The sequence below is a fragment of the Scyliorhinus torazame genome, chromosome 1, assembly GCF_047496885.1.
Source record: "Scyliorhinus torazame isolate Kashiwa2021f chromosome 1, sScyTor2.1, whole genome shotgun sequence".
NCBI classification, from domain to species: Eukaryota; Metazoa; Chordata; class Chondrichthyes; order Carcharhiniformes; family Scyliorhinidae; genus Scyliorhinus; species Scyliorhinus torazame.
The window spans coordinates 175,845,093-175,869,498 of NC_092707.1; the positions used below are offsets into that span (position 1 = coordinate 175,845,093).

General features: G+C 46.4%; 1 protein-coding gene across 26 annotated transcripts in view; it reads right to left on the reverse strand.

The window, feature by feature from the left end:
- Positions 1-24,406, reverse strand: part of macf1a (microtubule actin crosslinking factor 1a) — a 999,246-nt gene that overhangs the window by 853,453 nt on the left and 121,387 nt on the right. The gene's annotated exons all lie outside the window — the stretch shown is intronic.

The window sequence follows — 24,406 nt, forward strand, 5'->3', positions numbered from 1 at the left end:
GGAGTAATCAGTTAGTTCTCATTTAACATCAATTGCTCTCAAAGCCAATAATTTAGCTATTATTTAACAATACATGTACCACAGCTGATATCAATGTCATCAATTGCCCCAAACCGCAGCACTCAAACATTTGCAGTGGGCAACATTACTTAAAAATTCGAACATCAAAAATGATCGTAGAATGTATTTTCCATATTTCTGAATTTTGTTAGCTTCAAACCTGAGCTACCCTAGAAAAAGCAGACTCTGTTTTGATAAGGTATCTTTATGTTTTTCTTCATAACCTATAACTCATGCAGCACAAACCTGCCCACTGCCACGCCCACCCACTCTTACCCAAGCCAAGCCCAGCTGACCCCTCACGCTATACCCCACAACCCCTGGATTGCAGCAGTTATGCTCTCCAACAGAGCAATTTTCTCCCCCCTGCCAAAATATTTCTGTCCCACCTAGCAATTATTTTCTTCTGCAACCTCTCCCCTGCTCCATACCCCACCCCCGCTCCATACCCCCACCCCCTCCTTACCAAATCTCCCCACAGCAATTTGCTTCCACTCCCCTCAAACTTTCAAAAATCTTCAGGCAGGTTGAACCAACATAAGGCAGTGTTAGGGCATGTGATCAAAAGCTTGGTCAAAGAGGTTAAATGTTTTTTTTTTAATTCAGGGAAAACACAGATTCCCAGATTGCGCAAGTTTTCGGGTTTTCTTCCTCCATCCTCTCTCTCTCAATCTCTCTTCCTACTCTCTCTTTCTCTCCACTTCTTCCTCCCCCCAACTTCCCTTATTCCCAGCCCGCCTTATTCCTCTCCCCTTTAGGTCTCCTTTTGCACTCCCCCATCCCTTTCCCATCCCCACTTTTCGCTCCCCATTCTCACTTTCCCCTCCCCCTCCTTTCCCCTTCCCCTTTCCCCCCTCCTATCCTCTTCCCACTCCTGTCCTTTTCCCCTTTCCTTTTCCCCCTCCTTCCCCCACCACCAACTGAAAATATCCGTTTACAGGGTCATCTGGAAATCAGAAGCAATGTTTTCCAGGGCAACCCTGTACAGATTTGAAATCGGCATAGGGAGTAGGACCATGGAAACAAGTATTCAAGATGCTGGAGAGAAGTGGGGGGAGATTGGAGGGAGGGAGGTCCAGAAAGAGAGAGTTCAGGAGGCTTGGAGAGAATTTGGAGGCCCAGAATGAGAGTTTGATGACCTCAGGGCCTGAAAGATCAGCATGGTCTGGAGACCAGACATTGTGTGGCTGGAGGATGGGGGCAGAGGATGGAGGGAGAGGGGACTTGCTGGAAGGAGAAGAGGGTGGAGGGAGGGGAAAGATGCTGAGGGAGGGATGGAGGGGGAAGCTGGAGGAAGGGGAGTTTTTGGAGTGGAGAGTGTAGTGGGGACTGGTGTGAAAGAGGGGGAGAGTTTGGAGACTGGCAGGAGAGCTGGAATGAAAGAGATGGGAGAGATTAGATGCTAAGACTGGAGGTGGGAGATGGTGGGGAGAGAGCTTAGACCCTGAGACTTGGAGTGGGTGGATGGAATATATGGACACTAAGACTATAATGAATTAAGAGCTAATGGGGAAATTGCATGGTGCTCTCAGGCATGTACTGTGTAGCAGAACAATTTTATTGAACAAAATGAAAAAAATGGAATAAATTTAGATATTGTTTAAGTAATTAATGTCCTTGTATTTTTCAATGCAGTTTTCTGAGTGCACTTGATGATTATGAGTGTATTGCATAGCATTGAGCATACATGGAAAAAGCTTTAAGCGCAAATGGATATAGCTTTGAGCGCACTATCAAATTTGCGATTAATTTCATTCCAAATTAGAATACTGGTGTCAAATTGTAACTGGAAGCATTGAGTCACATGAAAGCAAAGAATGTGTAATGTGAGGCTTCTTGTCGTAAATTGGTTCTCAGGTGAACTTGAAGTAGGAACAGTTTGGGGAGAGTTCTTCTCCTACTTTCAAGGTATTGCTGCTTACTACCTTGGTTGCATTGTTGAATTGTAACTGGTTAGATGGTTTCTCTGATGGTTTCTCTGTCTCTGCAGAATGGATTCTTGCTATTTTAAAAATAGACATAAACATAGCAGACTGACCTATGTAACCTGGTACATGCCGAAAGCCTGTTTCCAAATAAGATGGATAGTCAGGTTGATAAACATCGAGGGCGGTATTCTCCAGTCCGCCAGCTGCATATTCCTGCACGGCGCGCCCCCGCCAGCAGCGGGATTCTCCATTCCCACAGCTGGCCAATGGGGTTTCCCATTGTGGCCACCCCATGCCATCAGGATACGCACGGGCGTGGGTGCGTTGCCAGCGGTCCAGAGTATCCCGCCGACGGAGAATTCGGTCACCTGTGTTTGGCATTTGGCAATTTGAAATTTATCCATTCAGGATTTGGATGAGGCACCATCATAACAATGGGCGGTGGGGGGCAGCACGATGGCACAGTGGGTAGCACTGCAGCCTCACGGCACCGAGGTCCCAGGTTCAATCCTGGATCTGGGTCACTGTCCGTGTGGAGTTTGCACATTCTCCCAGTGTTTGTGTAGGTTTCGCTCCCACAACCCAAAAGATGTGTAGGGAGGTGGATTGGCCACGCTAAATTGCCCTTTAATTGGAAAATGAATTGGGTACTCTAGATTTATTGAAAAAAACAATGGGAGGTACATTGCAATCCATTCACATTCGTCCCATACACATTGAGTTTTGATGTGTCTTTTGCCAATGATGAACCAGAAAGATTTGTCGGCTGGAATGCAATGGTCCTTTTATTGACATTCTATCATAGAACATAGAACATACAGTGCAGAAGGAGGCATTAAAAAACGTCAGTTGCGTGTTATCTGCTGAACATGTATTAATATCGGTACACACGGATTAGGGAATGAGGACTCCACTGGACATAAGATTCTCAAATCACTTAGCAGTTGGGAAAAGTTCAGAATCCAAGCTGGCTCTGAGAGAGGAGTCAGGTTTCACCAGGCTGGTTTCTGTTTTGAAGCTTGTAATATTTAAGTTATTCTGACTGCTGGGTGTCTGTAAAACTGTTAACCATTTCATGGCTGGATCCACACACTGGAGTCAGGTAGATTCTGGTCCACTGAGGATTCGTACTTCCAGGGTAATGATGTGGGGGGAATTGTTTTTAGACTCTTGTGAGGTGTCTGTGTTCTCTCCCCTGCACCATATCATCAGTGGCATTGAAAATAAAACTGTTGTGTTCAGATGGATTAAAATCTTGAACATGAGGGTTTTGTGGAAAAATCTGTGTTAGCTGTACTTGGACTTCCTTTGTGGCTTTCACACATGTGGTTTGTCTTAAGAGGCATTGATTTCCCCTTTTCTGTTACTTTGGGAATGAGTTTGTCCCAATCTACCCCATGACCACTGCCCACAGGTGGCTGGCCCAATCTGCTGCATTGCCCTGTGGCTTTTTGACTGTGCGATGCACGATCAATGCCACTAAAACGAGGTTGTAGTCCAACTGAAGGCTTTAATAAGCTAGATGTTTCCCCCAGCAGCTCAGGTACAGAATGAGGGCTGCTGGGACGGCACAGGTTCTTATACCCTGCCTATCAGGGCGGAGCTATTATACACTCTAGCCAATAGCAAGCATATAGGTTCTACCAATGGTACTTCAGCCTCTCAGGTACCGTAATACCTATAATACCACATTCACCCCCTGTTAAAAAAAAGTCCGGTGGGGGTGGTGGCCAGCAACTACAAAACATAACAACATGGTATAATTAGTTATGGAGGTACCGTAATATCTCCGTACAGTGTTTAGTAACTATTTACAAGTCTGGTAGCTATGTACATTCGGTGTTTTATATTTACAGATTACGGTTAAAATGAAGCAATCAGTCAATCAGGGGCCCTGGTCGTCCTCTGTGATCGTCGGAGCCTCGGTGGTGACTCCGGTGGAGGCTCGGGCGTCTGTGACTCCGGGAGCGTGGCTTCGATCTCCATGGCAGCTTTGTCATCCCCAGATGGCGCTGGTGGGGAAAACGGCTGACCTGGGGAGGGAGCGCCTGCGGGGGGCGTCGGTGGGTGAGGGAGCCTAGGCAGGGGCGGCGGAACGACCGATCCTCCTGTAAGGTGCTGAGGTGGAGGGGAGGGTGGGACTGGAGGCTGGAATGTGCATGGAGTTCCGGCGGGCGCCAGGTCCCGTAGGGAGACCGTATCTTGTCGGCCGTCGGGGTACGTCACATAGGCGTACTGGGGGTTAGCATGGAGCAGATGGACCCTCTCGACCAACGGGTCCGATTTGTGCGCCCGCACGTGTTTTCGGAGCAGGATGGGTCCAGGTGCTGCCAGCCGGGTCGGGAGCGAGGTCCTGGAGGAGGACTTCCTAGGGAAGACAAGGAGAGGTTCATGAGGTGTCTCATTGGTAGTTGTACAAAGTAGTGACCGGATGGGGTGGAGGGCATCCGGGAGGACTTCTTGCCAGCAGGAGACTGGGAGGTTCCTGGACCATAAGGCCAGTCAGACGGTCTTCCAGACCGTTCCATTCTCCCTCTCTACCTGTCCGTTACCCCGGGGGTTGTAACTGGTCGTCCTGCTCGAGGCGATGCCCTTGCTGAGCAGGAATTGACGCAGTTCGGCGCTCATAAAGGAGGACCCCCTATCGCTGTGTATGTAAGCGAGGAACCCGAACAGTGCAAAGATGCTATGGAGGGCCTTGATGACGGTGGAGGTGGTCAGGTCGGGGCAGGGGATGGCGAATGGGAACCGGGAGTACTCGTCAATCACGTTCAGGAAGTACGTGTTGCGGTCGGTGGAGGGGAGGGGGCCTTCGAAGTCCATGCTGAGGCGATCAAAGGGACAGGAAGCCTTTATCAGGTGCGCTCTCTCTGGCCGGTAGAAGTGCGGTTTGCACTCCGTGCAGATTTGGCAGTCCCTGGTGACTGTCCTGACCTCCTCGAAGGAGTAGGGCAGGTTGCGGGTCTTGACGAAATGGAAAAAGCGAGTGACCCCCGGGTGGCAGAGGTCCTCGTGGAGGGCTCGGATGCGGTCCACTCGTGCGGTGGCACATGTGCCGTGGGACAGGGCGTCAGGAGGCTCATTTAGCTTCCTGGGACGATACAAGATCTCGTAGTCGTAGGTGGAGAGTTCAATCCTCCACCGCAAGATCTTGTCATTTTTTATCTTGCCCCGCTGTGCATTATCGAACATGAACGCCACCGACCGTTGGTCCGTGAGGAAAGTGAATCTCCTGCCGGCCAGGTAATGCCTCCAACGTTGCACAGCTTCTACTATGGCCTGGGCCTCGTTTTCAACTGAGGAGTGGTGGATTTCGGAAGCATGGAGGGTACGGGAGAAGAAGGCCACGGGTCTGCCCACTTGGTTGAGGGTTGCCGCCAGAGCTTTGTCGGACGCGTCGCTCTCGACCTGGAAGGGGAGGGACTCGTCGATGGCGTGCATCGTGGCCTTTGCAATGTCTGCTTTGATGCGGCTGAAGGCCTGGCGGGCCTCTATCGACAGGGGAAAAACTGTGGATTGGATCAGGGGACGGGCCTTGTCCGCGTAGTTGGGGACCCACTGGGCGTAGTAACTGAAAACTCGTAGGCAGCGTTTTAGGGCCTGAGAGCAGTGAGGGAGGGGGAACTCCATAAGGGGGCGCATGCGTTCAGGGTTGGGGCCTCTAATTCCATTTCGCACTACGTAGCCGAGAATGGCTAGACGGTCGGTGCTAAGCACGCATTTATCCTTATTGTATGTTAGGTTATTGATTTTAGCGGTCTGGAGAAATTTTCGGAGGTTGGTGTCGTGGTCCTGCTGGTCGTGGCCACAGATGGTGACATTATCGAGATACGGGAATGTTGCCCGTAAACCGTACCGGTTAACCATTCGGTCCATCTCGCGCTGGAAGACCGAGACCCCGTTAGTGACACCAAAGGGAACCCTTAAGAAGTGATAGAGCCGCCCGTCTGCCTCGAAGGCAGTGTATTTGCGGTCACTAATGCGGATGGGGAGCTGGTGGTAGGCGGACTTGAGATCCACCGTGGAGAAGACCTTATAATGCGCAATCCTGTTTACCAGGTCGGATATGCGGGGGAGAGGGTACACGTCCAGCTGCGTAAACCTGTTGATGGTCTGCTGTAGTCGATGACCATCCTATGCTTCTCCCCGGTCTTTACCAGCACTACTGGAGCTCTCCAGGGGCTGTTACTGGCTTCAACGACCCCTTCCCTCAGTAGCCTTTGGACCTCTGACCTAATAAAGATCCGGTCCTGGGCACTGTAGCATCTGCCCCTGGTGGTGACGGGTTTGCAATCCGGGGTGAGGATCGCAAACAGGGAAGGCGGGTCGACCTTAAGGGTCGCGAGGCCGCAGACAGTAAGGGGGGGTATAGGGCCACCGAATTGGAAGGTCAGACTTTGAAGGTTACACTGGAAGTCTAAACCCAGGAGTGTAGCCGCGCAGAGGTGGGGACGGATGTAGAAACGGAAATTTTTGAACTCCCTTCCCTGGACTGTGAGGTTTGCTAAACAAAATCCCTTTATCTCCACTGAGTGGGAACCGGAGGCCAGTGAGATTTTTTGATGAACAGGGTGGATGAGGAGGGAACAGCGCCTTACCGTGTCGGGGTGTATGAAGCTCTCCGTGCTCCCAGAGTCAATTAAGCAGGACGTCGCGTGCCCATTGATGAAAATGGTCGTCGTAGCGGTTGAGAGTGTTCAAGGTCGAGATTGATCCAGAGTCACCGAGGCCAAGCTGGGGTCCTGGGGGCCTATCCAAGATGGCGTCTCCCATTGGTCGCACATGGCCGGGGGTGCACAAAATGGCGGCGCCCATCCCTCAAGCATGGCGTCTGTGTAACAAGATGGCGGCGCCCGGGGTCCACATGTGGCCCTGGGATATGGGGGTGGCGGCGACCGCTGGCCACACGGGGCCCATGGAGAAGTTTGTGGTGGCGGTCCGGATTCGCCGCTGGAGACCGCGGCCACCGCTCGGGCCTGGCATACCCCCACGAAATACCCCTTTTTGCCACATCTCCTGCAGGTGGATGCGTGGGCCGGGCAGCACTGGCGGGGGTGCTTGGCTTGCCCGCAAAAAGTAGCAGCGGGGCCCCTCGGGGTTGGCAGGCCGCCTTGCAGCGCAGGCCTGCAGGGGAACGGGGGAAGTCTCTGGGTCAGCCACTGCGGGGTTCCACGCTGCCCAGGGGGCTGCCGCGCGGTCAGGAACATAGGTGCGGGCGTTCCTGGAGGCCACGTCTAGGGAGCCTGCAAGGGCCCGTGCCTCCCTAAGACCCAGGGTGTCTTTCTCTAACAGGCGCTGGCGGATTTGTGATGAAAGCATACCTGCCACGAAAGCGTCCCGGACTAAGAGTTCCGTGTGTTCGATCGCCGAAACCTGCGGGCAGCCACAGCTTCTGCCCAGCACCAGGAGTGCGCGGTAGAATTCTTCCAACGATTCCCCAGGGGTTTGCCATCTTGTTGCCAGCAGATGCCGGGTGTAGACCTGGTTTACCGGGCGAATGTAGTGTCCTTTTAGCAGCTTGATTGCTGCATTGAAGTCTTCCGCTTCCTCGATGAGGGTGTAGATCTCCGGGCTCACCCTTGAGTGCAGGACGTGCAGTTTCTGCTTTCCCGTGGGTGCGTTTTCTGCCGTCTTGAGATATCCTTTAAAACACGCCAGCCAGTGCTTAAAGATTGCCGCTGAGTTCGCCGCGTGGGGGCCAAGTTGCAGACACTCCGGCTTGATTCGGAACTCCATCCTTTCTTCTTAAAATCTAGCTTATTAAATTGATGCACGATCAATGACCACTAAAATGAGGTTGTAGTCCAACTGAAGGCTTTAATAAGCTAGATGTTTCCCCCAGCAGCTCAGGTACAGAATGAGGGCTGCTGGGACGGCATGGGTTCTTATACCCCGCCTATCCGGGCAGAGCTATTATACACTCTAGCCAATAGCAAGCATATAGGTTCTACCAATGGTACTTCAGCCTCTCAGGTACCGTGATACCTATAATACCACACTGTGTATGGTGCCTCCCTCGCTGTCTGTGTGCTGATTTAGGAATGCTCTCTGATCCCACTAACTTCTGAAATTAATGTCTCTGCTTAACCCGATCTCTGGTTCAGTCTTTCCTTCCTTTTAAATCCCACAGGCACATCCTTGGCCTCTTTAAACTCTACTAGCTGGTTTGGGCCTTTTTAGCTCCAAGGGATTCTATACTGGCCGCTCTTTGCCTCAGTAGATCCTTTATGGACTTTGGAAAGTCCTCTAGCTTGCCCTGAACTACCCCAATCCTCAATGTCTATATTGCCCCCCTGTAGGATTTTAGGGTCTTCTTCAGCTCTCTGCAGCTGAAAAGTATTTTTCAGATTCCCTTCTGTTTCCCCAGTCTCCATGGAATGTATTTCACCCTAGGGTACAGATCCTGATCCCTGAACAAGTTTCCCAGAAAAAGATCCAACCCCCCTATAGGTACAATCGACGTAACCTTGACTATCACTACACTGGTGACCCGTTAATGTAAATGAAAATTGGTTCTCAATTGACTTACTGGTTAAATAAGGGTTAAAGTAAAAAAAATACTTTCTAGTTGAATCTTTGCTAGGGATGTCGTGTATTTATCATGCTTTCAGTGATTCGTTTCCAGCAACCTTGCAGCTGAACCGGGGCACTTTAAGAGAATGCTTGCCTGATGTCATCGGCCATTTGCGCTGGTAACTGGGGAATGTAACATCGCAGCCTGTAGTGGTAACATCTCTTGAATAAAGCTGTTAGATTTTGTTGAACCTCCATGGCTCCTAAAGTAAATCCTGAGAACATGGGTGGCACGGTTAGCACTGCTGCCTAACAGCGTCAGGGAACCAGGTTTGATTCCAACATTGGGTGACTGTGTGGAGTTTGCACATTCTCCCCCTGCCTGCATGGGTTACCTCTGGCTCCTCCGGTTTCACCCCACAATCCAAAAATATGCAGGTTTGGTGGATTGGTTATGCTAAATTGCCCCTTAGCGTGGGATTGCAGGAATAGGATGGGAGATTGGGCCTAGGTAGGGTGGTCTTTCAAAGGGTCAGTGCAAACTCGATGAGCCAAATGGCCTCCTTCTGTACTGTAGGGATTCTATGAAAAACCTGCAACAAGAAAGCCGGACAACGCTTGCAGCCACTCGAAGAAAGCACAGAAGGAAAAAGAAAACAAGAATAAAAATTGTCGTCACACAAAAAACTGACAGCGAGAGAGTCTAACAACGGTTGCAGCCACCCGGAGGGAGGGAAAACAGCAAAAATTAAATGAAAACAGCTCTAGAGAGGAGCTCGCCACATGTTCTGCCCAAAGCAAACTCTGGAGCCATGAGTAGCAATTGTTCTTCAACATCAAATTTAGAGCTGGGGATGAGGTAAAACACAAAGAAAAATAGGCTGAGCTCAGATTTTGCCTTGTTTTGGGAGAAAGGAAGCAAGGAGCTAAACATTTGTGGCTCATTGTGCACACGCAGATCCTTCCATAGAGAAAAATGGCGAACATTTCTGGCACCATGGGATCCTTTGATGAGAATACAGAGTAATGGAGCTCATATACAGAATGATTCAACTATTTTGTTCAAGCTAACAAGATGGCAGATGTAAAACTCCCAACATACCTGAGCATAACAGGAAAACATTGAACTCCTTAGGCGTCTGGTAAAGCCAGAAAAGCTGAGCACAAAAACATAAGAAATTGTAGAAATTTTGCAGACAGCTTTGGGCTTCATCAGCGAAGCCAAGAAGAAGGGGAATCAATTGCACAATTTATAGCTACACTGGAATCAATTGCACATTTTGTAACTACACTGAAAAGATTGGCTAAACACTGCAAATCTTTGGATGTTTTAAACAATACCATCCGAGATAGACTAGCCTGTGGGTTAAAGAGCAAGGCAATTCAAAGGCATGTGTTAACCGAAAGCAGCCTGACTTTAAAGCAAGCCTTGGAAGTTGCTGTATCAATGGAATTAGTGGCCAAAGAAGCTCAACAGTTGAGTTCAAACATAAGAATTCATAAGATGTTGGTCAAAACCCAAACGCAAACACAGACTCTCAGTTGTCATAGTTGTGCTAAAATTGGGCACTTAGCAGCAGATTGTTTGTGCAAAGACATCATGTGCGGAAATTGTGGGGAAAAAGGCTCACATTGAACACGCATGTTGGAAAAAGACACACGCTTCAGGTAAAAGTTGCAAAAAACAAGAGCTGAATAAAGCAAATGGCGAACAAAAAAAATGAAAAAGTGTCCATGTGATACAAAAAGGATATGAAGAGAGACCCAATTCACAGTCTGAAGATGAGTTGTCATTAAATGTAATAGCTATTGCTGGTGCTACAAATTGGTACTGGGTCACTCCACTACTGGATGGACAGCCAGTAAAGGTAGGGGTGGGCATTGGAGCAACTGCTTCACTGGTGCCAGAGACTATTTATAATGAAAAGCTCTGACTTTTTTCTCTGAAATCTCTGAAAGATAGTTAAAAACTTACACTGGAGAAGTAGTTCCATTGAGGGGTTTGATTGATGTATAGATGGACAGGTGGAGGATTTGTCCTTGCACACAGTCAAAGGAAATTATCAGGCACTAATGGGAAGCATTTGGTTGGAGAAGATCAGGCTAAATTGGGCCGAAATAAACCTAATGACAGATTCTAAATCAGGCCTTACCAAAATCCTGAAGAAGCACTCCATTGTTTTTAACAGTGATCAGGGAGGTATGATGGATATCTCAGTAAAGTTCAAGATCAAAGAAGAGAGTCAGGCGAAATCCTTAAAGGCTAGGTCGGTGCCTTACACAATCTGACCTAAAGGAGAGGCAGAATTAGTGACTGGTCTAGACAGGGGTCCTAGAACCTGTTAACGTGAGTGCAAGGGCCCCACCGATCATGCCAGTAATGAAAAAAGACGGATCTGTACGCATTTGTTGTAATTTCAAAGTAACCATTAACCCTGTACTCTGTGCAGAACAAACAATACCCCCTACCCCTGATTGATGACCTGTTTGCAGGGTTGGCTGGAGGCCAACACTTTAGCAAGATCAACCTCAGTCAAGCATAACTACAAATGAATGTGGATCAGGAGTCAAAACAGTTCCTGACAATTGTGGCACACAAAGGGTTATTTTGATACAAAAGATTACTGTTTGGCACCACTTCAGCTCTGGCATTGTCCCAACGCGCTGGGCACAAATTTTAAACAGGTTAAACTGAATCCCGTGTTATTTAGATGACATCCTGGTGACTGGGATGAACAAGGAAGAACATCTCCGCAACCACAATGCCACACTTCAGAGATCAGGGGGTTATGGGTTAAGAGTCCAAACAGACAAATGCAAATTTCTCCAATCTTCAATTGAATATCTGGGACATGTAATCAAATTACTGAGGCACCCGCACCTCAGAATGTTGACCATCTCTGATCTTTCTTCAGCTTACGAAGGTTTGTCCCCAATTTGGCTTGTTCCCAATCTATTCTTAAATCCTTGCATAATCTACTGTGTCAAAATAAAAAGTGGACTCTGTTATATTTTGCTGTTTGATTAACATAAGTTGCTACTGACCTTAGACGACGTTGAAAGACACTCCAGTCCTTGAAGTAAGTTGAAAGGATTTATTCAGTGACAACAACTAGATAAATGAGTTTGACGCTCTGCTGATCTAACTCTAGTAGTAACTCAGTGATAATGACTAACTGTACAACTGGGATCTAGGCCACATGTGGTGACCCAGCCTGAGATCTAAACTATTTTGGTGCTTATCCTACAGTCCCTGCCAGGACTGAGAGGGAGGGTCTAGTGTGTGTCTGGTTTTATAATGAGTTATATAGTGCCCTCTAGTGGCCGTGCCACAGCCAGTGGTTCTGATTAACCCCTTAGTTTCATGTCAGTCTACATATTATTACATCTCCCCCTTTTTTACATTACAGGTGTGGTACTAGGGAAATTGTGTGACAAAGCTAGATATAATGATATGATATGTACAATTTTGTTATATACAGAGCAAACAAGGAAGAGAAAATGTTCACAGGTTCAGTCTTTGAGGCTTCCGCCTCGTCCTTGATGACCTCCTGAGAGGTGGCGGCGGAGACGTCGGTGGCTTGATCGTTGTGTGTGTCTCACGACCAGTGGAAACATCGGTCAGGATGTCTTGAGGGATTGCCTCAACAAACGGCAGTGAAGGGGCGATCAGTGGCGGGCCGTATTTTCTGACGTGCCCTTTGATTTCTGCGGATGATGGTACCATCAGCCATTTGTTTCGTGTAGGATCTGGGTGCAGCTTGTCGAATAACAACAGCTGGAGCAGACCAGTCACCATCAGGTATTCTGATTCTGACGGTGTCTGTTGGAGATAGCGCGTCCAGATCAGTTGCATGTTTGTCATAGTGATGCTTCTGACCATCACCAAGCCATCGCAGCTTGTGTAGGAGATCTGGACTAGGCAGTTGTAGGGCCGGAAGCGCTGTTCGCAGGTCCCTGTTAGCAGTTGAGCCGGTGACATGCCAGATGCTCAGGGAGCAGCACGATACGAGCGTAGTGCTAGATGAATGTCGGAGCAGAATCCAAGGCTTTGTTGATGATCTGTTTGACTATGTGCACCACCTCTTCCACCTTGCCCTTGGACTGCGGGTAGTGCGGACTAGAGGTGACGTGCTTGAAATTGTAGCACTTTGCAAACGCTGTCCATTCTCGACTGTGAAAGCATGGCCCATTGTTAGTCATGACCGTGTTTGGGATGCCATGACGAGAGAAGGTCTCTTTGCACGCTTTGATTACGGTTTGTGAGGGGAGGACAAACTGCTTCAGTACTTCAGGGAAGTTCAAGTAGTAGTCTATGAGTAGTACGTAATCACGACCATTGGAGTGGAAGAGGTCAATGCCTCCCTTGGACCACGGAGAGGTTTCCACATTGTGTGGTTGCAGAGTCTCCTTACATTGTGCTGGTTGGAACTTCTGGCAAGTCTCACATCTCAAGACCATGTCCGTGATGTCCTGATTGTGCCAGGCCAGTAGACGGCTTGTCGAGCCCTTCGTCTGCATTTTTCTATGCCCAGGTGGTCCTCGTGGATCTGACGAAGTACCATGGGTCTGAGACGCAGCGGAATCACTATTCGGTCCATCCTCAGCAGTATACCATTGATCACTGTCAGGTCGTGTTTGATGTTGTAGAGTTGCGGGCATTGCTCTTTCGGCCACCCATGGTTTAGGTTGTGAATTACTCGTTCCAGCAAGGGATCTGCGTCCGTCTCTGCTCTTATGAGAATTATCTTTTCGTCCGTTGCAGGAAGGTTGACTGCGTACATTTGTACCTGGGCTTCAATTTGTCGGATCATCACTAGTGGTTCACTTGGTGAAGTGACTGAGCGAGACAACACGTCAGCGTCAATGATGAGATCCTTGCCAGGCGTGTATATAAGATTGAAGTCATATCTTCTAGGTTTAAGTAGAATTCTCTGTAGCTGAGGAGTCACGTCATTGAGGTTCTTCTGTATGATGTGTACCAGAGGTCTGTAAACAGGTCTGTTTCAACGGTGAATGTTGGTAGGCCGTAGACGTCATCATGAAATTTTTAAATTCCTGTGAGAAGGCATAGACACTCCTTTTCAATTTGAGCGTACCGAGTCTCTGTCGGTGTCATTGCACGTGATGCATATGCTATTGGGACCCATGACGAGGTGTCATCTTTCTGCAGCATCACTGCTCCAATGCCATCCTGACTGGCGTCAGTCGAAATCTTGGTGTCACGATCAGGGTCATAGAACGCTAAAACAGTTGCAGTGGTGAGCTTTGCCTTCAACTCCAACCACTCGTTCTGATGTTTAGTCTTCCATTTGAAAGAGGTGGACTTCTTAATCAGTTGTCGTAGAGACGTGGTGTGTGTGGCCAAATTTGGGATACATTTGCCTAAAAAATTCACCATTCCAAGGAAGTAAAGTACCTTCTTGTCCTCGGGGACCTTCATCGCTTCAATGGCCTTTATCTTGTCCGTGTTGGGGCGTACACCGTGTTCCGTTATCTGGTCGCCCAGGAACTTGAGCGTGGACATTCCAAAGCTGCTTTCGGATCTGTTTAACTTGAGGCCATGCTCGTGTATGCATCTGAATACCCTCTTCAGTTGCGACACATGTTCCTCTGGAGTCGAGGACCAGATGATAACATCATCCACGTAAACACGAACTCCGTCTATCCCTTCCATCATCTAGTCCATGATGCGGTGGAACATTTCAGATGCCGAGATGATGCCAAATGGCATTCGATTGTAGCAGAATCTGCCGAAAGGCATGTTGAAGGTGCAGAGCTTTCTGCTAGATTCTTCTAGTTGGATTTGCCAGAATCCTTGGGATGCATCTAGCTTGGTAAAGAAACGCACGTGTGCCTTTTCGCTTGTGATCTGTTCTCTTTTTGGGATCGGATAGTGTTCCCTCATGATGTTTTTGTTGAGATCCTTGCGATCGATGCAGATTCTTAAGTCCCCCGAGGGCTTTTTGACGCACACCATCGAACTGACCCAGTCAGTTGGTTCAGTGACTGGAGATGATGCCTTTCTTCTGAAGACTCGCAAGTTCTGATTTTAAACGTTCCCTCAGGGGAGCAGGCACTCTCCCGAATGGGTGAACCACTGGTTTCGCACCAGCACGCAGCAGATCTGATATTGATATGGAAGTGTGCCCATGCCGCTGAAGACATCTGGGTATTGTTCCAGTATTCCGTCAATGCTGGTCTGGAGAGCGTGATGAGATGACATCATTGTGTGGACTCTTCGAATGAGGTTCAGTTGTTTGCAGGCTGGCGCACCTAACAGCGATGACTGGTCAGGTTGAACAATCTCAAACAGGCTCAGACAGGCTCGCCTCCCTGTCTTTGTTGGTTACAGCTAAATGGCATGATCCCAGTGAGGAGATTGCGTTGCCATTGTAGTCCTGGAGTTGACAGGCAGCTGGAAGGATTTTGGGAGCATTCTTGATCTTCGTAAAGTCAAGCTTCGAGATCAGGTTAGCGGGGGCACCCGTGTCCAGTTTGACCTTAATGGGGCAGTCTTCAACAGCATTTCATACTTTTTCTTGTACTGTCCATGTGCAGGGCCCGCATTCACGTGCACAAGATGGCTGCCGCCAGAAACATGGGGGCACTGCAATCGGGAGATGGCCTGGACACACTCGACCTCGAGGGAGGTTTGTTTACGATGTTCAGCACTCTTATACTGTAGGTAGCGGTTTTTGAGTGTTCATGCACCGTGCACGTTTCTATGGCGATTTCTAAAGTCATGTGTTTGAGCTTTAGTAGTTGCTCTCGGAGAGGATCAGAGTGGATTCCAAAAACTATCTGGTCTCTGATCATCAAGTCAGTTAGTGCACCAAAGTTACAAGATTGGGCTAGGAGTCTGAAGTTAGTGAAAAAACTGTTGAAGGATTGTTGAAGACTTGCATCCTTTTCTTAAAAATGTAGCGCTCAAAGATTTCATTTTCCTGGACCGTGCAATGGCTATCAAAATTTTTAAGGATGGTTTCATGCTTAGTTTTGTCCTGCCCATCTGTATAGTTAAACGAGTTGTAGATCTGTAACGCGTGATCACCAGTAGTAGTCAATAAGAGAGCTATTTTCAGAGCATCGGTCGCGTTTGTTAAATCAGACGCCTCTACATACAGTTGGAATTTTTATTTAAACAAGCAGCAGTTAACACTAAGGTTACCGTTGGACCTGAGGTGAGGAGGAGCTTGTGGTTTGTCCATCATTCAAGAATTCGGCAGGGTCATTCCGGATGCATCTGTTGTCGAACAGTTGTCTTGATTGTTTCCCTAAACTTACTGAATTTACCTAGGTAGATGCAGCAGCCACTACCGGTACCATGTTATGTTATGCTGTTTGATTAACGTAAGTTTCTACTGACCATAGACAACGTTGAAAGACACTCCAGTCCTTGAAGTAAGTTGAAAGGATTTATTCAGTAACAACAACTAGGTAAATGAGTTTGATACTCTCCTGGTCTAAGTCTAGTGACTCAGTGATAATGGCTAACTGTACAACTGGGATCTAGGCCACATGTGGTGACCCAGCCTGAAATCTAAACTATTCTGGTGCTAATCCTACAGTCCCTGCCAGGAGTGAGAGGGAGGGTCTAGTGTGTGTCTGGTTTTATAATGAGCTGTGTAGTGCCCTCAAGTGGTCGTGCCACAGCCGGGTGTTCTGATTAACCCCTTAGTTTCATGTCAGTCTACATATCATTACAGACTCCATGTGGAGTTTGCACATTCTCCCCATGTCTGCATGGGTCTCACCCCACAACCCAAAGATGTGCAAGGTAGATGGATTGACTGTGCTAAATTGCCCCTTAATTGGGAAAAAAATGTATTGGGTACTTCAAATGTTTTTTTCAAGTGGAAGTAGGAGAAGATCAATGTGAGAAAGTGTTTGTGCAAATCTAGGCGGCGCTGCTCAAGTCAGAAGTCCTGACACATTTTGGAACTGAACCTACTCCAGCAGTTGGCATGTGACGCATCACCCTTTGGTTTTAGAGTGATAGTTTCCCACATCATGCCTACAGGTGAAGAGAAGCCGATAGCTTTTGCGTCCAGAACATTGAATAAAACCAAAAGCAATTATGCACAGATAGAGAAAGAAGCCCTAGGAATCATCTTTGAGATTAAAAAGGTTCTATTAATTCCTGTATGGGAGAAAATTCACATTATTGATGGACCATTGTCCATTAGTGACAATGTTTGGACCACATACCCAGATTCCATTGCTAGTATACTATCAACTAACGTCAGTCAAGCCTTCGTGGTAATGCAGATGGGCTTTCCCAACTACCCTTACCAGGTAGTTCATCGATAAATAGTTCATGCAGAAACACTTTCTCCTTCGAACCAGTCGATAATACTCCTGTAACTACAGGACAAGTGAAAAAGCACAACCCAAGTGATCCAGTACTTTCTGAGGTGCTAGACATGGTGCTTCAAGGCAAGACCTCAGTTAAAGCTGTATTCCACAAGAAGATTTGAGTTACCCAGACAGGCAGGCTAGCTCCTCTGAGGAATGAGTCATCATTCCACCACTATTAAGAAAACACGTATTGAACCAATTACACAAAGGCCTTTGTGGTATTGTGAGAATGAAGGAAATAGTGAGGAGCTATCTCTGGTGGTCTGGTTTGGATGCCAAAATAGAGGAGAAGGTGGGAATGTGTTAGTCTTGTCCGAAAGTGTTAAATCTGCACCATTAGCACAGTTGCATCCATGGGAATGGCCAGAAGAGGCTTGGCAACGGGTACATGTTGATTATGCAAGACCATTTGAGGGTCGCATGTTTCTCATTCTAGTCAATGCTCATTCAAAATGGCCAGAATTGCCATCATGAAATCAACATCATCAGAGAAGACAATTGAGAGATTGGGAGAAATCTTCAGCAGATTTGGTTACCTTGAACAATGGTGAGTGATAATGGACCACAGTTCATATCTCAAGAGTTTGAAAAGTTCTTGAAGAAGAATGGAATATGACACATCAGGTCCACTCCATACCATCCTTCTACAAACGGACTAGCAGAACATTTTGCGCAAACAATGAAGCAGACATTAAATATAGCCAGAGAACAAGGTTCATTGGCCAAATGCTTGAGTCAATTCCTGCTCATGTACAACCTACTCTACAACCCAAGTTTCTCCGGCATTGCTAATGGTTAAACAACAACTATGTACAGCATTCAACTTACGAAAACTATAAAAGACAAAAGACACTGTCCAGTAAAGGCAAAAGGATCAGGTCATATGGCAGGAAAACAAAGTGAGATATTGTGTTTTCCGGCAGGGACAAAGGTTCTGACAAGAATCTATACTACAGGTGAAAATGATTCTTGCCACCATCAGAGTACAGACCGGACTTGTCTCCTGCACTGTCCAAACCCGAGATGATGTAATCTGGAGGAGGCACACGGATCAACTTTTGGCAACAAGAACAAATCCACCAAAGCAGAAATGACAGAATGTGACGAATGGAGGAATTTAGGAATATTGGATTCTAAATATTTGGGCAATTCAAGGGTTAAAAGCCTGGGGTTGTAGTGTGTTGACTGCAGTGGTCATGTTTTAAAAAGGATTTTATTTTGCAAGGCCTGGGACTTTTAGGAGCCAGAAGATGATATTGACCAAAGGAATGTGTTTTTCAGTCTGACCTAATACACTATGGTTTGACTGGGGGAATTACCCAGGGAGTTAATGTGCTTTCAGCCTGGAAAGGTCATTTGTTTTTTAGGGGTGGAGCTAAGGGATTCAGAGAGATTTTGGGAAAGCTTTGGAGAGGAATTGAAGTCTGATCTGACTGACCCTAAGTCCATTATTCTTTCCCAGTAGGCTAGTTCTAAAAGAGTAATAATGCTTGAAGCAGAGCAGTCTTGTGCAAAGACAAGGAAGAAGCTGAAACAAGCCCATTGGAACAGCTTTTTGAAGACATCTAGCCAGAGTCTGCAGGGGTTCTAACCGGAGCCGAAATCTAAAAAATTGGAGTTTTGGACCAGTGTCCTAGCTACTATTGGGTCTAGTCTGGGATCGTAATGAGAGAATCCAAATCCAGCTGTGCCAAGAGATGACCTGGACCTTCTTTAAAACCTGACGATAACAAATCCGATTGGGGAAAACAGTACCTCAACTTGCATGACGTCATCGGCCATTTGTGCGGCTAACTGGGCAATGTAACATCACAGCCCATAGTGGTTTTTTTAAAAATTTAGAGTAACCAATTCATTTTTTCCAATTAAGGGGCAATTTAACATGGCCAATCCACCTACCCTGCACATTTTTGGGTTGTGGGGGCGAAACCCACGCAAACACGAGGGGAATGTGCAAACTCCACACAGACAGTGACCCAGGGCTGGGATCGAACCTGGGACCTCGGCGCCATGAGGCTGCAGTGCTAACCACTGCACCACCGTGCTGCCCTGACCAGGAGTGTTAACACCTCCTGGTAAAGCTCTTAGTTTTTGTTGAACCTCCATGGCCTCCTAAAGTAAATCCTGCGAACACCACAAGGGGAACTTTTAAACATATGCAAGTAAACCCTTTTTTACTAGTATGTAGTGTTTGTTCTGTTTTCTGGCAGCATTTCAGCAACCCTCGCTACAAGCAATGCTTGAAAACATACTGTATCTTGGTATTCCTTTTCTTGCAGATTGTGAGAAGCCTTAGGAGGTATTTTATCCTATCCCCATCCGATTTGAATCTGGGCTTGGCGCTTCCAAGGCTATGGACACAGTTTAGACTGCAACTGCACGGAGGCCCGACTTGCTGCACTGGCAGAAAAAAATGGCATGTCCTGCTGATTTACTTTCTAATTTCTTTCTTTTTAAAGTTGTGGATTGATCTTCCTGTCTGCCCTACTCTCCTTTCCTATGAAGTCTATTTGAGTTACATCTATTTCCTTTTTACCTCTCCGTTGCTGGTAAGAGTTACTAGATCCAAGTTGTTTTGATTCAGAGGTTTATGAGTTAAATTGTGATCATCAACCATGATAGCTACATCTCTGACTTTGGAAACTATTTTTACCTCTATATGAGTTTTAGGCTGTGTGAGAGACAATTTTTAAACTCCTCTCACAATATTTGTTTTAAGCCTTCATAGGTGCAGGCAGTTTTTAGAACTCAGACCCACCAGTCAAAAGGTAATTGTTTAATTCTCGAGAATTCCTGGAAGGTTTGTCTTGGTTTTTTATGGAAGTTTTGGTATTGAGGTGGTATGCTTTCAGTTCGTGTTCATAGGCACTGAGAATAGTAGCCTTTCTCTGATCATAACTGGTAGACATTTCAGCGGGCAGTGAAGAGTAACCTTCATGGGCCTTTCCTACTAGCTGACCTTGTATCAGGAGTGCCCATTGATAGCCATTGTAACTGATCTGCCAGGTTTTTGAAGACTGTAAAGAAAGCTTCCACATCCTCCACTTCAAACTTGGGATACAAATCGGGAATATTTTAACAAAATTAAATTTGTTTCTGAGCTAAGGGCATTTAAATTAATCTCAGGTTCTCTCTAGCTGCCGTAATTTGCCTCAGTTCCTGGCCTTTCTATGCCTGTAATTCTCTCAAGATTTTCAAGCTAGAAAACTTCACTTCTCGCCCGGGATTGTCTTTCTTCCTTTTTGTTCTGAAATTCTAACTCTAGCCCCTGCTCTTCTCAGCAAATTTCAGCTAGGATCACCTGATTTGTTTCAGGTTCTGTTTCTTCTTCCGTTATGAATCTGGAGTGAGGATGAGATGCCCAGACAGCATCTTTAATGCCTTGGATCGTTGTGCTTTTGTATATTGAGTTACACCAGCTTGCTATGGCCTTCAACTATTCCATGATTAGGTATACTAATTTTTATCCAGTTTACGTCTTCCTCTTGCAGAAATGATTTTACATCGTAAATAGCCATCTTCTTATTTTCTATTGTTTTTTAAAAATTGCCAATTTGAGGGTCAATTTAACCTGGCCAATCCACCTACCTTGCACATCTTTGAGTTGTGTGAGACCCACGCAGACACAGGGAGAATGTGCAAACTCCACATGGACAGTGAGCCGGGGCTGAGATCGAACCCGGGTTCTCGGTGCCGTGAGACATTAGTGCTAACCACTGCGCCACCCCTTATTTTCTATTGTTAGTTCTCACACAGATTACTGCTGTAAACCCTTTACTTCTTGTTTCAACCATTTTAGCAATGCTATTCATCCCTCTTACTTCCAATTCCTCGAAAGTCAGATTTGGTTCATTTGCAATGGATTTATTCTGAACTGCAGCACCCAATTTGTCATGGAAATAATTTATGTGTTTTCCTACTGGTGGTGGACAAATATGATTTGTATGTGAAGTGTGTGCATTTCCTTGCCTGCAGAGTGATTGTCCCAATTGAAATCATTCCAGCAGCAAGCTTTAGCTATGAGTTATAAAAATAAAGATGTTTATTTATTATCCCACTTTCCCGGAAGATTATAAAAACACAATGGGCTGGATTCTCTGCCCCGCCGCGCCACATTTCCGTTTCACCCAGCCGGCGGGATGCTCCGTTACACCGGCTGGTCAATGGGGTTTCCCATTGTGGGGCAGCCCCATGCCATCAGGAAACCCCCGGGCTACCGGCAAAACAGAGCTTCCCACCGGCGGAGAATCCAGCCGAATATCTCACTCACTCACTTCACACACACAATCACTCAAACCAAGATTAGATACGGATGCGGAAAGAATACAATATGATTACAAAGTATAATTCTCTCAGTCTCTCTTTCAATGCAAGGCTGCAGGCAGACTTCCAGCATCTGCAGTACTTTGCTTTTGTGTTCGAAAGGTGTATCTTTTGTCTCGCATAAGTTTTCTTTTAAATCTGCTCAGAGAGCCAAAGATGTCAGGATCACTGTTGTAGGATGCAAGCATTGTGGCAGTTTTTCTGGAATCCAGTGCACACTTGCATGAATGTTTTCTTGTTGCACACCAGCTGCACAAGTGCCAAAGTAAACCCTTGTGGTTTACGAATATTCCTGGTTGATCTAGGGTGCACAGGTTGCATCATATATGCAATCAATAACACCTGCAGCTGTGGAAAGCCAGCCAGAGAGGGAAACCTGAGAGCCCACTCTTTCTGATTGGTGCCATCACAAGCAAAATTGGTATATCTGCCTTCCCTATAAAACAATCCATCCATGACCTGCCTTGTACATTTCTGGGATACTGGCAGGAAAGTGCAGATGAGGCAGAAGATCATCCACGAGTGTACTGAATGGAAAGCAGGCCCATGGGGCCATATGGTCTACTCCTTCTCATTAACTTATTATTTAAATGGAGAGATTACAGAGCTCTGAGGTGCAGAGGGATCTGGGCGACCTAATGCATGAATCACAAAAGGCTAGTAAATAGGTGTAGCAAGTATTTAGGAACACTAATAAAACGTTATAGTTTATTGTGAGGGGAATTGATGACAAAAGTAGGGAGGTTATGCTTCAGTGTACAGGGCATTGGGAGACCACGGGCAGGATTTGATAGTGCGCTGTTTGCTTGTGGCGGCTTTCTTCCTTCCCACCGCTTGTCAATGTGATTTCCCATTGAAGCCGCCCCACACTGCTGGGAAAGTCACGGCTGGGGGTACTGCCAGCGGGAAAAGAGAATCCCAGCAGCTAGAGAATTCTGGTCCACTGTGTACAGTATTGGTGTCCTTATTTAAGGAAAGATGTAAATGCGTTAGAAGCAATTTAGAGAAGGTTTACTAGACTAATACCAGGAATGGGTGGGTTGTCTTACAAGGAAAGGTTGGAGAGGTTAGGTTTGTATCCACTAGAGTTTAGAAGAGTAAGAGGCGACTTGATCAAAACCTTTAAAATCCTGACGGCTATCGGCAGGGTGGATGTGGAGAGGATATTTTGTTTTGTCAGAGAATCCATTAAAAAAAGTTTTTTAAATTTAGAGCACCCAATTCTTTTTTTCCAATTAAGGGGCAATTTAGCGTGGCCAATTTACCTACCCTGCACATCTTTTTAGGTTGTGGGGGTGAGACCTACACAGACACGGGGAGAATGTGCAAACACCACACGGACAGTGACCCAGGGCCGGGATCGAACCCGGGTCCTCAGCGCCACCATGCTGCCCCTTTGTCGGAGAATGTAGAACTATGGGGTCACTGTTTAAAAATAAGGGATCGCTTGTTTAAGACGGAGGTGAGGAGAATGTCTTTTCTCTCAGAGGATCGTGAGTCTCCAGAACTGAAGAAACATTGAATATTTTTAAGGCACAGCGAGATAGATCCTTCATTAACAAGGAGGTGAAAGGTTATCAGGGGTAGGCAGGAATGTAGGGTTGATGTTACAATCAGATCAGCCATGAAGATGGTGGTCACTTTTACAGGCACTGGCAACGTATGGGCACCAGGTCCAGCAAAGAGCAGATCTTCTGTCAGCAGGCTGCAAATGTCTGCCACCACCTGACTTCGCAAACGCAGCCTCCAGGAGTAGTTCTTTTCCGAGAGTTCGAAGAAACGGAGCCTCTCCATATACATCCTATTAGACATTTGGAGCCTTCTTTGACTCCTCTGCTACTCTTCTCTCTACTGCTAATCCCTTCTCTGCTGCTGTTCTCCGCTGGGCTGAACATCTTCAGGTCTTTGTACAGCAGGTTTTATCTGAGGTTTAATCTAATCCATGGTGCTACACGAGTCTCAATATCTCTAAATTGCACAGAGTAGCCCCTCAATACAAGTACCCTTAGAGATCATTTTCCAACAGAAGGTGAGAAAGGAGATGTGACACCGAATAGTTATTGATGTTTATTGAGCAAACGTTTAATCAGCCCCATGGTTCCTTTCACTCTTTTCACCTTCATACCAAAGAAGAATTTTAGGAAGCTCAGGGCTATGCAGGTCATGCTAAACGTGAAAATCCTTTTCAAACTGCTTCATGTAAAAATTATAAGCAATCACCCTCTTCTCTGGAAGAGATTTGTGCACACATTGAAACATGCATAAACATTGAAATTGTTGTATTGGAGTCAGCTGCTCCAGGCCCTGATTTTCACAAATCTTAACAAACCTCCAAATTCAGAACAATGTATTCTTTATTATTAAAATTCCTCCTAAAGTATCTGTATCCCTGCCATTCCAATATTATCTTCTTTGAGTTTATGCGATTTGTCACTTGGTGGTTTTAGTCCTGTCTTAATTCTCCTGTTGTTACTTATTCATTTATGGAATACTGTTTCTTTTTATACTCTTCGATAGTTTCATTTAATGTTTCATCTTTGCCTTTCAAGTTTTCTTTCTAACCACTTTATGGAATTATGTTGTGATACTCTCCTTTATTGCTGACGTACATTACTTTGTTTTCTTTCATTTTGAACCACTTTCAATCACAAGTGAGATGATGAGAAAACTAGCCAATCACATCACTGAAAAAAGTGAGACATGGGAACAACTATTCATCACAGCTGGAAAGTAAAATTAAGGGAAAATTAACCAACCACAACACTGACAAGTGAGAATAGACAAAACCAATCAACTACATCATCGAGCATTGTTGTTATGGAAACACGAATCAAGCGTATCATATCCAGATGAGAGTGTGGAAGGCCTGATCTCACAGCCAGGCCAGGTGAGATTAGTGGATGAAATATGCAAACACAGACCATTCGTGTCTCAACCAATGATATTACTAGCCGATGAAAAGAAGGTAACAGCAACCAATCACATCTGTCAACTAAGACTGGAGAACACCAACCAATCACAAGTGCAAATTAGAGAGAAAAGTCAAGAAATGGTGGGGGAAAGTGTAACAAAATGTGCATGGCATGTAGGAAAATGTAAAAAGACTACCCGAAAATAACTTTACCAAAAATCTACTTTTCCCTCTTCGAGAAACCTGCTTCAGTTGGCCAAGTACCCTGAACCCACTACATCCAATCTTAATGAACAAGGCTCACACTTCA